At 40.2% G+C, this 11,662-nt stretch overlaps 1 non-coding gene across 1 annotated transcript; it reads left to right on the top strand.

Annotated features, from left to right (window-relative positions):
- Positions 1-2,648: 2,648 nt before the first annotated feature.
- On the top strand, positions 2,649-2,756 carry LOC112763368 (small nucleolar RNA R71). The gene has a single exon (XR_003182864.1). It is a non-coding gene; the product is annotated as a small nucleolar RNA R71 (small nucleolar RNA).
- Positions 2,757-11,662: the final 8,906 nt, after the last annotated feature.

Here is an 11,662-nt window from a genome sequence, read left to right as displayed (position 1 = left end):
TCTCCATCTCCCATGACTCGGAGGTGGAAGCTTTTGCCTTCCCTTTCCTTTTTCTAGAGATTTCTCCGGCCTTGGATGCCATAAATGGTTATGGAAAACAAAAAGCAATGCTTTTACCACACCAAACTTAAAATGCTTGCTCGTCCTCGAGCAAAAGAAGAAGGAAGAGAGTAGAAGAAGAAGAAATGAAGGACAAGGGAATGGCTTTTATTTTCGGCCAAGAAGGGGAGAAGTGGTGTGTATGTTGTGTGAAAATGAAGGAGTGAAGGAGGGTTTATATAGGGAAGGGGGAAGGGTAGGGTTCGGCCATTTGAGGGTGGGTTTGGGTGGGAAAGTGGTTTGAATTTGAATGGTGAGGTAGGTGGGGTTTTATGAAGGATGGATGTGAGTGGTGAAGAGAAAGATGGGATTTGATAGGTGAAGGGTTTTTGGGGAAGAGGTGTTGAGGTGATTGGTGAATGGGTGAAGAAGAGAGAGAGTGGTAGGGTAAGTGGGGATCCTGTGGGGTCCACAGATCCTGAGGTGTCAAGGAAAAGTCATCCCTGCACCAAATGGCAAGCAAAATCTCGTTTTGTGCCAATTTTGGCGTTAAACGCCGGGCTGGTGCCCATTTCTGGCGTTTAACGCCAGCTTCTTGCCCATTTCTGGCGTTTAACGCCAGTCTGGTGCACCTTTCTGGCGTTAAACGCCCAGAATGGTGCCAGACTGGGCGTTAAACGCCCAACAGCTAACCTCACTGGCGTTTAAACGCCAGTGGGTGCGTCCTCCAGGGTGTGCTGTTTTTCTTCCTGTTTTTCATTCTGTTTTTGCTTTTTTCATTAATTTTGTGACTTCTCATGATCATCAACCTACAAAAAAGATAAAATAACAAAAGAAAAATATGTAAAATATAACATTGGGTTGCCTCCCAACAAGCGCTTCTTTAATGTCAGTAGCTTGACAGAGGGCTCTCATGGAGCCTCAGAAATGCTCAGAATCATGTTGGAACCTCCCAACACCAAACTTAGAGTTTGAATGTGGGGGTTCAACACCAAACGTAGAGTTTGGTTGTGGCCTCCCAACACCAAACTTAGAGTTTGACTGTGGGGGCTCTGTTTGGCTCTGTTTTAGAGAAGCTCTTCATGCTTCTTCTCCATGGTGACAGAGGGATATCCTTGGGCCTTAAACACCAAGGATTCTTCATTCACTTGAATGTTCAACTCTCCTCTATCAACATCAATCACAGCCCTTGCTGTGGCTAGGAAGGGTCTGCCAAGGATGATGGATTCATCCATGCACTTCCCAGTCTCTAGGACTATGAAATCAGTAGGGATGTAATGGTCTTCAACTTTAACCAGAACATTCTCTACAAGTCCATGGGCTTGTTTTCTTGAATTGTCTGCCATCTCTAGTGAGATTTTTGCAGCTTGCACCTCAGAGATCCCTAACTTCTCTATTACAGAGAGAGGCATGAGGTTTACACTTGACCCTAAGTCACACAAGGCCTTCTTGAAGGTCATGGTGCCTATGGTACAAGGTATTGAAAACTTCCCAGGATCCTGTCTCTTTTGAGGCAGTTTCTGCCTAGACAAGTTATCCAGTTCTTTGGTGAGCAAATGGGGTTCATCCTCCCAAGTCTCATTTCCAAATAACTTGTCATTTAGCTTCATGATTGCTCCAAGGTACTTAGCAACTTGCTCTTCAGTGACATACTCATCCTCTTCAGAGGAAGAATACTCATCAGAGCTCATGAATGGCAGAAGTAAGTTCAATGGAATCTCTATGGTCTCATTCTGAGCCTCAGATTCCCTTGGTTCCTCATTGGGGAACTCATTAGAAGCTAGTGGACGTCCAGTGAGGCCTTCCTCAGTGGCGTTCACTGCCTCTTCTTCCTCCCAAAATTCGGCCATGTTAATGGCCTTGCACTCTCCTTTTGGATTTTCTTCTGTATTGCTTGGGAGAGTACTAGGAGGGAGTTCAGTAATTTTCTTGCTCAGCTGACCCACTTGTCCTTCCAAATTTCTGATGGAGGACCTTGTTTCAGTCATGAAACTTTGAGTGGTTTTGATTAGATCAGAGACCATGGTTGCTAAGTCAGAGGTATTCTGCTTAGAACTCTCTGTCTGTTGCTGAGAAGATGATGGAAAAGGCTTGCTATTGCTAAACCTGTTTCTTCCACCATTATTGTTATTGAAACCTTGTTGAGGTCTCTGTTGATCCTTCCATGAAAGATTTGGATGATTCCTCCATGAAGGATTATAGGTGTTTCCATAGGGTTCTCCCATGTAATTCACCTCTTCCATTGAAGGGTTCTCAGGATCATAAGCTTCTTCCTCAGATGAAGCTTCCTTAGTACTGCTTGGTGCATTTTGCATTCCAGACAGACTTTGAGAAATCATATTGACTTGTTGAGTCAATATTTTGTTCTGAGCCAATATGGCATTCAGAGTGTCAATCTCAAGAACTCCTTTCTTCTGACTAGTCCCATTGTTCACAGGATTTCTTTCAGAAGTGTACATGAATTGGTTATTTGCAACCATTTCAATCAGTTCTTGAGCTTCAGTAGGCGTCTTCTTCAGATGAAGAGATCCTCCAGCAGAGCTATCCAAAGACATCTTGGACAGTTCAGAGAGACCATCATAGAAAATACCTATGATGCTCCATTCAGAAAGCATATCAGAGGGACACTTTCTGATTAATTGTTTGTATCTTTCCCAAGCTTCATAGAGGGATTCTCCTTCCTTCTGTCTGAAGGTTTGGACTTCCACTCTAAGCTTACTCAATTTTTGAGGTGGAAAGAACTTTGCCAAGAAGGCATTGACTAGCTTTTCCCAAGAGTCCAGGCTTTCTTTAGGTTGAGAGTCCAACCATGTTCTAGCTCTGTCTCTTACAGCAAAAGGGAATAGCATAAGTCTGTAGACCTCAGGGTCAACCCCATTAGTCTTGACAGTGTCACAGATTTGCAAGAACTCAGCTAAAAACTGATGAGGATCTTCCAATGGAAGTCCATGGAATTTGCAATTCTGTTGCATTAGAGAAACTAATTGAGGCTTAAGCTCAAAGTTGTTTGCTCCAATGGCAGGGATAGAGATGCTTCTCCCATAGAAGTTGGGAGTAGGTGCAGTAAAGTCACCCAGCACCTTCCTTGCATTGTTGGCATTGTTGTTGTTTTCGGCTGCCATGAGTTCTTCTTCCTTGAAGAATTCGGTCAGGTCCTCTAAAGAGAGTTGTGCTTTGGCTTCTCTTAGCTTTCTCTTCAAGGTCCTTTCAGGTTCAGCGTCAGCCTCAACAAGAATGCTTTTGTCTCTGCTCCTGCTCATAAGAAAGAGAAGAAAACAAGGAAATGTGGAATCCTCTATGTCACAGTATAGAGATTCCTTGAAGTGTCAGAGGAAAAGAAGAGTAGAAGACAGAAGTAGAAAATTCGAACTTATCAAAGGAGATGGAGTTCGAATTTTGCATTAAGGAATAGTGTTAGTCCATAAATAGAAGGATGTGAGAAGGAGGGAAGTGATGTTCGAAAATTAAGTGAAAAATTTTGTAAACATTTTTGAAAAACATTACTTAATTTTCGAAAATGAAAGTGGGAAAGAAATCAAGTGATTTTTGAAAAAGATTTTGAAATTAGAAATAAAAAAGATTTGATTGAAAACTATTTTGAAAAAGATGTGGTTAAGAAGATATGATTAGTTTTAAAAAGATGTGATTGAGAAGATGTGATTTGAAAAACATTTTTAAAAAAGATTTGATTTTGAAAATTAAAAACTTGGCTAACAAGAAAAGATATGATTCAAACATTAAACCTTTCTCAACAGAAAAGGCAACATACTTGAAATGTTGAATCAAATCATTAATTGATAGCAAGTATCTTTGAGAAAGGAAAGAAATTGATTTTGAAAACACATGATTGAAAAGATATGATTTGAAAAAGATTTGATTTTGAAAAACTTTGAAAACTTGAAAAAAATTGCATTGAAAAACAGAATCTTCCCTCTTGTGCCATCCTGGCGTTAAACGCCCAGAATGGTACACATTCTGGCGTTTAACGCCCAAAACACTACCTTTTTGGGCGTTAAACACCCAACCAGGTACCCTGGCTGGCGTTTAAACGCCAGTCTGTCCTTCTTCACTGGGCGTTTTGAACGCTCAGCTTTTTCTGTATAATTCCTCGGCAGTATGCTCTGAATCTTCAATTCTCTGTATTATTGACTTGAGAAGACACAAATTAAAGATATTTTTGGATTTTTAATAATAAGGAAAAATCAAAATGCAACAAGAATCAAGTAACAATGCATGCAAGACACCAAACTTAGCAGTTTGTATACCACTGACACTAACAAAATGAGAATGCATATGAGACACATAAACACTCAAGTCAAGAGAATTCAAAGATCAGAGTAAGAAATCATCAAGAACAACTTGAAGATTAATGAAGACACATGCATGAGTGCAAGAAGAACAAAAACATGCAATTGACACCAAACTTAAAATGAGACTCTAGACTCAAACAAGAAATTTTTGGATTTTATGATTTTTTTTGATTTTTTTGTGTTTTTCGAAAATTAAGTGGAAAAGAAAATAAAGGTATCAAAATTCTTAATGAGAATTCCAGGAATCATGCAATGTTAGTCTAAAGCTTCAGTCTAAAGGAATTAGACATGGCTAGCCAAGCTTCAGCAGAACATTGCATTCAAGAGCTAAATTGATGAAGATCAATCAGCTTTGGTGATGATAAGAACATCACTTTGAAACACTAGAATTCATTCTTAAGAACTCTGAAGAAAAAAAATACCTAATCTAAGCAACAAGATGAACCGTCAGTTGTCCAAACTCAACAATCCCCGGCAACGGCGCCAAAAACTTGATAGCGCGAAATTGTGAACAATACTTTTCACAACTCTCATAATCCCCGGTCATGAACCCCAAAAACTTGGTGTTCAATACCATGGCATTAACACAACTTCGCACAACTAACCAGCAAGTGCACTGGGTCGTCCAAGTAATAAACCTTACGCGAGTAAGGGTCGATCCCACGGAGATTGTTAGTATGAAGCAAGCTATGGTCATCTTGTAAATCTTAGTCAGGCAAACTCAAATGGATATGGTGATGAACGAAATAAACATAAAGATAAAGATAGAGGTACTTATGTAATTCATTGGTAGGAGCTTCAGATAAGCGCATGAAGATGCCTTCACTTCCGTCTCTCTGCTTTCCTACTGTCTTCATCCAATCTTTCTTACTCCTTTCCATGGCAAGCTTATGCAAGGGTTTCACCGTTGTCAGTGGCTACTTCCCATCCTCTCAGTGAAAATGTTCCTATGCTCTGTCACAGCATGGCTAATCATCTGTCGGTTCTCGGTCAGGCCGGAATAGAATCCAGCGATTCTTTTGCGTCTGTCACTAACGCCCCGCCTGCTAGGAGTTTGAAGCACGTCACAGTCATTCAATCATTGAATCCTACTCAGAATACCACAGACAAGGTTAGACCTTCCGGATTCTCTTGAATGCCGCCATCAGTTCTAGCCTATACCACGAAGACTCTGATCTCACGGAATGGTTGGCTCGGTTGTCAGGCGAGCACTCGGTTGTCAGGCGATCAACCATGCATCGTGCAATCAGGAATCCAAGAGATATTCACCCAATCGAAGGTAGAACGGAGGTGGTTGTCAGTCACACGTTCATAGGTGAGAATGATGATGAGTGTCACGGATCATCACATTCATCAAGTTGAAGAACAAGTGATATCTTAGAACAAGAACAAGCGGAATTGAATAGAAGAACAATAGTAATTGCATTAATACTCGAGGTACAGCAGAGCTCCACACCTTAATCTATGGTGTGTAGAAACTCCACCGTTGAAAATACATAAGTATAAGGTCTAGGCATGGCCGTGAGGCCAGCCTCCCAATGATCTAAGAACTAGGTGTCCAAAGATGATCTAGAGATCTAAAGTGATCAAAAGATGAAAATACAATAGTAAAAGGTCCTACTTATAGAAAACTAGTAGCCTAGGGTGTACAGAGATGAGTAAATGACATAAAAATCCACTTCCGGGCCCACTTGGTGTGTGCTTGGGCTGAGCAAAGAAGCATTTTCGTGCAGAGACTCTTCCTGGAGTTAAACGCCAGCTTTTATGCCAGTTTGGGCGTTTAACTCCCATTTTGGTGCCAGTTCCGGCGTTTAACGCTGGGATTTCTGAGGGTGACTTTGAACGCCGGTTTGGGCCATCAAATCTTGGGCAAAGTATGGACTATCATATATTGCTGGAAAGCCCAGGATGTCTACTTTCCAACGCCGTTAAGAGCGCGCCAATTGGGCTTCTGTAGCTCCAGAAAATCTACTTCTAGTGCAGGGAGGTCAGAATCCAACAGCATCTGCAGTCCTTTTCAGTCTCTGAATCAGATTTTTGCTCAGGTCCTTCAATTTCAGCCAGAAAATACCTGAAATCATAGAAAAACACACAAATTCATAGTAAAGTCCAGAAAAGTGAATTTTCACTAAAAACTAATAAAAATATACTAAAAACTAACTATATCATACCAAAAACATACTAAAAACAATGCCAAAAAGCGTACAAATTATCCGCTCATCACTCATATAGAGACCATAGAGATTCCATTAAACCTCCTTCTGCCATTCATGAGCTCTGAAAACTATTCTTCCTCTGAAGAGGATGAAGATGTAACTGGAGAGCAAGTTGCTCAATATCTAGGAGCCATCATGAAGCTGAATGCGAACCTGTTTGGTAATGAGACTTGGGAAGGTGAACCTCTGTTGCTCATTAATGAACTAGATACATGGATTCAGCAAACTTTATCTCAAAAGAGACAAGATCCTGACAAATTCTTAATACCATGTACCATAGGCACCATGACCTTTGAGAAGGCTCTGTGTGACTTGGGGTCAGGCATAAATCTTATGCCACTCTCTGTAATGGAGAAGCTGGGGATCATTGAGGTACAGCCTGCCATATTCTCATTACAAATGGAAGATAAGTCAGTAAGACCAGCTTATGGATTGGTAGAGGACGTGTTAGTGAAGGTTGAAGGCCTTTACATCCCAACTGATTTCGTAATCTTAGACACTAGGAAGGAGGAGGATGAATGCATCATCCTTGGAAGACCTTTCCTAGCCACAGCAGGAGCTGTGATAGATGTTAACAGAGGAGAATTAGTCCTTCAATTGAATAGGGACTACCTTGTGTTTAAAACCCAAGGGTGTTCCTCTGCAACCATAGAGAGGAAGCATGAAAAGCTTCTCTCAGTGCAGAGTCAAACAAACCCCCCACAATCAAACTCTAAGTTTGGTGTTGGGAGGCCACAGCTAAACTCTAAGTTTAGTGTTGAATCCCCACATCCAAACTCTAGGTTTGGTGTTGGGAGTCTACAACATTGACCTGATCACCTATGAGGCTCCATGAGAGCCCACTGTCAAGATAGTGACATTAAAGGAGCACTTATTGGGAGGCAACCCAATTTTTATTTATCTAATTTTATTTTTCTTTTATTATTCTTTTATGTTTTATTAGGTTTACGATCATGTGGAGTCACAAAATAAATACTAAAATTAAAAACAGAATCAAAAACAGCAGAAGAAAAAGCACACCCTGGAGGAAGGGCTTATTAGCGTTTAAACGCCAGTAAAGAGCATCTGGCTGGCGTTCAATGCCAGAATAGAGCATGAATCTGACGTTGAACGCCAAAAACAAGCAGCATCCTGGCGTTTAAATGCCAGGATAACACCCTGAGGAGAGCTGGCGCTGAACGCCAGAAATAAGCATGGAACTGGCGTTCAACACCAGAAACATGCTGCAAATGGGCGTTGAACACCCAAAACAAGCATGAAGCTGGCGTTCAACGCCAGAAACAAGTATCAATCTGGCGTTGAATGCTAGGATTGCATGCAGAGGGCATTTTACACGCCTTATTGGTGTAGGGATGATAATCCCTGACACCTCAGGATCTGTTGACCCCACAAGATCATCTCAGGATCTGTGCACCCCACAGGATCCCCACCTACCTTAACTCACCTTCTCTACTCTTCACACAATCCAATAACACTCTTCCCCAAAAAACCCTTCACCAATCACCTCAATCTCTCTTTCCCATCACCTCTTCACCACTCACTTCCATCCACTCTTTCCCATAAACCCCACCTACCTTCAAAATTCAAAATCTCTTTCCGACCCAAACCCACCCTAAATAGCCGAACCTACTCCCTCTTCCTTCACTATATAAAGCCCTCTATCCTTCTTCATTTTCACACACCACAACCCTCTCTTCTTCACCTTGGCCGAAACCACACACTTCTCCCTTTCCTCCATATTTTCTTCTTCTTCTTCTTCTTCTTTCTTCTCTTGCTCGAGGGCGAGCAATATTCTAAGTTTGGTGTGGTAAAAGCATAGCTTTTTGTTTTTTCATAACCATTGATGGCACCTAAGGCCGGAGAAACCTCTAGAAAAGGGAAAGGGAAGACAAAAGTTTCCACCTCCAAGTCATAGGAGATAGAGAGATTCATCTCCAAAGCCCATCAAGACCACTTCTATGATGTTGTGGCCAAGAAAAAGGTGATCCCTGAGGTCCCTTTCAAGCTCAAGAAAAATGAGTATCTGGAGATCCGACATGAGATCCAAGGAAGAGGTTGGGAAGTTCTGACCAACCCCATTCAACAAGTCGGAATCTTAATGGTTCAAGAGTTCTATGCCAATGCATGGATCACTAGGAACCATGATCAAAGTGTGAACCCAAATCCAAAGAATTATCTTACAATGGTTCGGGGAAAATACTTAGATTTTAGTCTGAAAAATGTGAGGTTGGTGTTCATCTTGCCCATGATGCAAGGAGATGCACGCCCCTACACTAGAAGGTTCAACTTTGATCAAAGGTTGGACCAAGTCCTTATGGACATATGTGTGGAAGGAGCTTAATGAAAAAGAGACTCTAAAGGCAAGCCAGTTCAATTAAGAAGACTGGACCTCAAGCCTGTGGCTAGAGGATGGTTGGAGTTCATCCAACACTCCAACTCCCCACTAGCAACCGATCCGAAGTTACTGTGGATCGGGCCATCATGATTCATAGCATCATGAATGGAGAAGAAGTAGAAGTTCATGAAGTCATCTCCCTTGAATTCTACAAAATAGCCGAAAAGTCCTCCACCATGGCAAGGCTAGCTTTTCCTTATCTCATTTGCCATCTATGTTACTCAGCTGGAGTTATCATAGAAGGAGACATCCCCATTGAGGAGGATAAGCCCATCACTAAGAATAGGATGGAGCAAACAAGAGAGCCCACTCATGGATCCCAAGAGACGCATGAGGAAGCTCATCACCAAGAAATCCCAGAGATGCCTCAAAGGATGCACTTTCCTCCCAACAATTATTGGAAACAACTCAACACTTCTCTAGAAGACCTGAGTTACAATATAGATCAATTAAGGGTGGAACATCAAGAGCACTCCATCATTCTCCATAAAATTAGAGAAGATCAAAGAGCAATGAGGGAGGAGCAACAAAGGCAAGGAAGAGACATAGAAGAGCTCAAGGACATCATTGGTTCTTCAAGAAGAAAGTGCCACCATCACTAAGGTGGACTCATTCATTGTTCTTATTTCTCTATTGTTTTCTTTTTGGTTTTTATGCTATATGTTTGTTTATGTTTTGTGTCTCTACTTCATGATCATTAGTATGTAGTAACTATGTCTTAAGGCTATGAATAAATTCCATGAATCCTTCACCTCTCTTAAATGAAAAATGTTTCTAATTCAAAAGAACAAGAAGTACATGAATTTTGAAATTGTCCTTGAAATTAGTATTAATTATATTGACGTAGTGACAATACTTTTTGTTTTCTGAATGAATGCTTGAACAGTGCATATTTTTTACCTTGTTATTTATGAATGTTAAAATTGTTGGCTCTTGAAAGAATGATGAACAAAGAGAAATGTTACTAATAATCTGAAAAATCATAAATTTGATTCTTGAAGCAAGAAAAAGCAGTGAAAAAGTAAAAGCTTGCGAAAAAAAATTTGGCGAATCACAATTTCAAAAATTTTATCTTATCTTTTTATCATATCTTTTTCAAAAATTTTATCTTATCCAAAAATTTAATTTCAAAAATATCTTCTTATCTTCTTATCTTTTCAAAATTAATTTTCAAATCTTTTTCAATCAACTAACTAACTTCTTGTTTATTTCTTATCTTTTTCAAAACAACTTAACTACTTCTCCCTCTCTAATTTTCGAAAATATCTCCTCCTTTTTCAAATTTTTTTTAATTAATTAATTGTTTCAACTTTTAATTTTAATTTTATTTCTTATCCTAATTTTTGAAATTCATTAACTCCTTTTCAAAAATTATTTTTGAAAATTTCTATCTCTCATCTTATTCTATTTATTTATTTACTTACTAACACTTCTCTTCACCTCTCTTCATCTCAATTCACTGCCCCTACCTTTACTCTTTATCCAGACTATTCATTCTCTTTTCATTATTCCCTTCCTTCTTCTACTAACAATAAGGAACCTCTTCACTGTGACATAGAGGATTCCTCTTTCTTTTCTTGTTCTCTTCTTTCCTATATGAGCAGGAATAAGGAAAAAGGCATCTTTGTTGAAGCTGATTCAGAACCTGAAAGGACTCTGAAGAGGAAACTAAGAGAAGCTAAATTACAACAATCCAGAGGCAACCTTTCTGAAATTTTCGAACAAGAGAAGGAGATGGCAGCCGAACCCAACAACAATAATGCAAGGAGGATGCTGGGTGATTTCACTAAACCAAAGTCGTTTGATGGAAGAAGCATCTCAATTCCTGCCATTGGAGCAAATAATTTTGAGCTGAAACCTCAATTAGTTGCTTTGATGCAACAGAACTGCAAGTTTCATGGACATCCATCTGAAGATCCTTATCAATTTTTAACTGAGTTCTTGCAGATTTGTGAGACTGTTAAGACAAATGGAGTAGATCCTGAAGTCTACAGGCTCATGCTTTTCCCTTTTGCTATAAGAGACAGAGCTAGAACATGGTTGGACTCACAACCTAAAGATAGCCTGGACTTCTGGGATAAGCTGGTCACGGCCTTCTTGGATAAATTCTTTCCTCCTCAAAAGTTGAGCAAGCGTAGAGTGGATGTTCAAACCTTCAAGCAAAAAGATGGTGAATCCCTCTATGAAGCTTGGGAAAGATACAAGCAGATGACCAAAAGATGTCCGTCTGACATGTTTTCAGAATGGACCATGATAGATATATTCTATTATGGTCTATCTGAGTTCTCTAAGATGTCACTGGACCATTCTGCAGGTGGATCCATTCACCTAAAGAAAACACCTGCAGAAGCTCAAGAACTTATTGACATGGTTGCAAATAATCAGTTCATGTACACTTCTGAGAGAAATTCCGTGAATAATGGGATGCCTCAAAGGAAGGGAGTTCTTGAAATTGACACTCTAAATGCTATATTAGCTCAGAACAAAATGTTGACTCAGCAAGCCAACATGATTTCTCAAAGTCTGAATGGATGGCAAAATGCATCCAACAGTACTAAAGAGGCATCTTCTGAAGAAGAAGCTTATGATCCTGAGAACCCTGCAATGGCAGAGGTAAATTACATGGGTGAATCTTATGGAAACACCTATAACTCATCATGGAGAAATCACCCAAATTTCTCATGGAAGGATCAACAATGGCC

This window comes from Arachis hypogaea, chromosome 2 (genome assembly GCF_003086295.3).
Source record: "Arachis hypogaea cultivar Tifrunner chromosome 2, arahy.Tifrunner.gnm2.J5K5, whole genome shotgun sequence".
In the NCBI taxonomy this organism is placed as follows: Eukaryota; Viridiplantae; Streptophyta; class Magnoliopsida; order Fabales; family Fabaceae; genus Arachis; species Arachis hypogaea.
The sequence above is the reverse complement of the archived record's forward strand: the minus strand, read 5'-3'. Positions and strand labels throughout refer to the sequence as shown.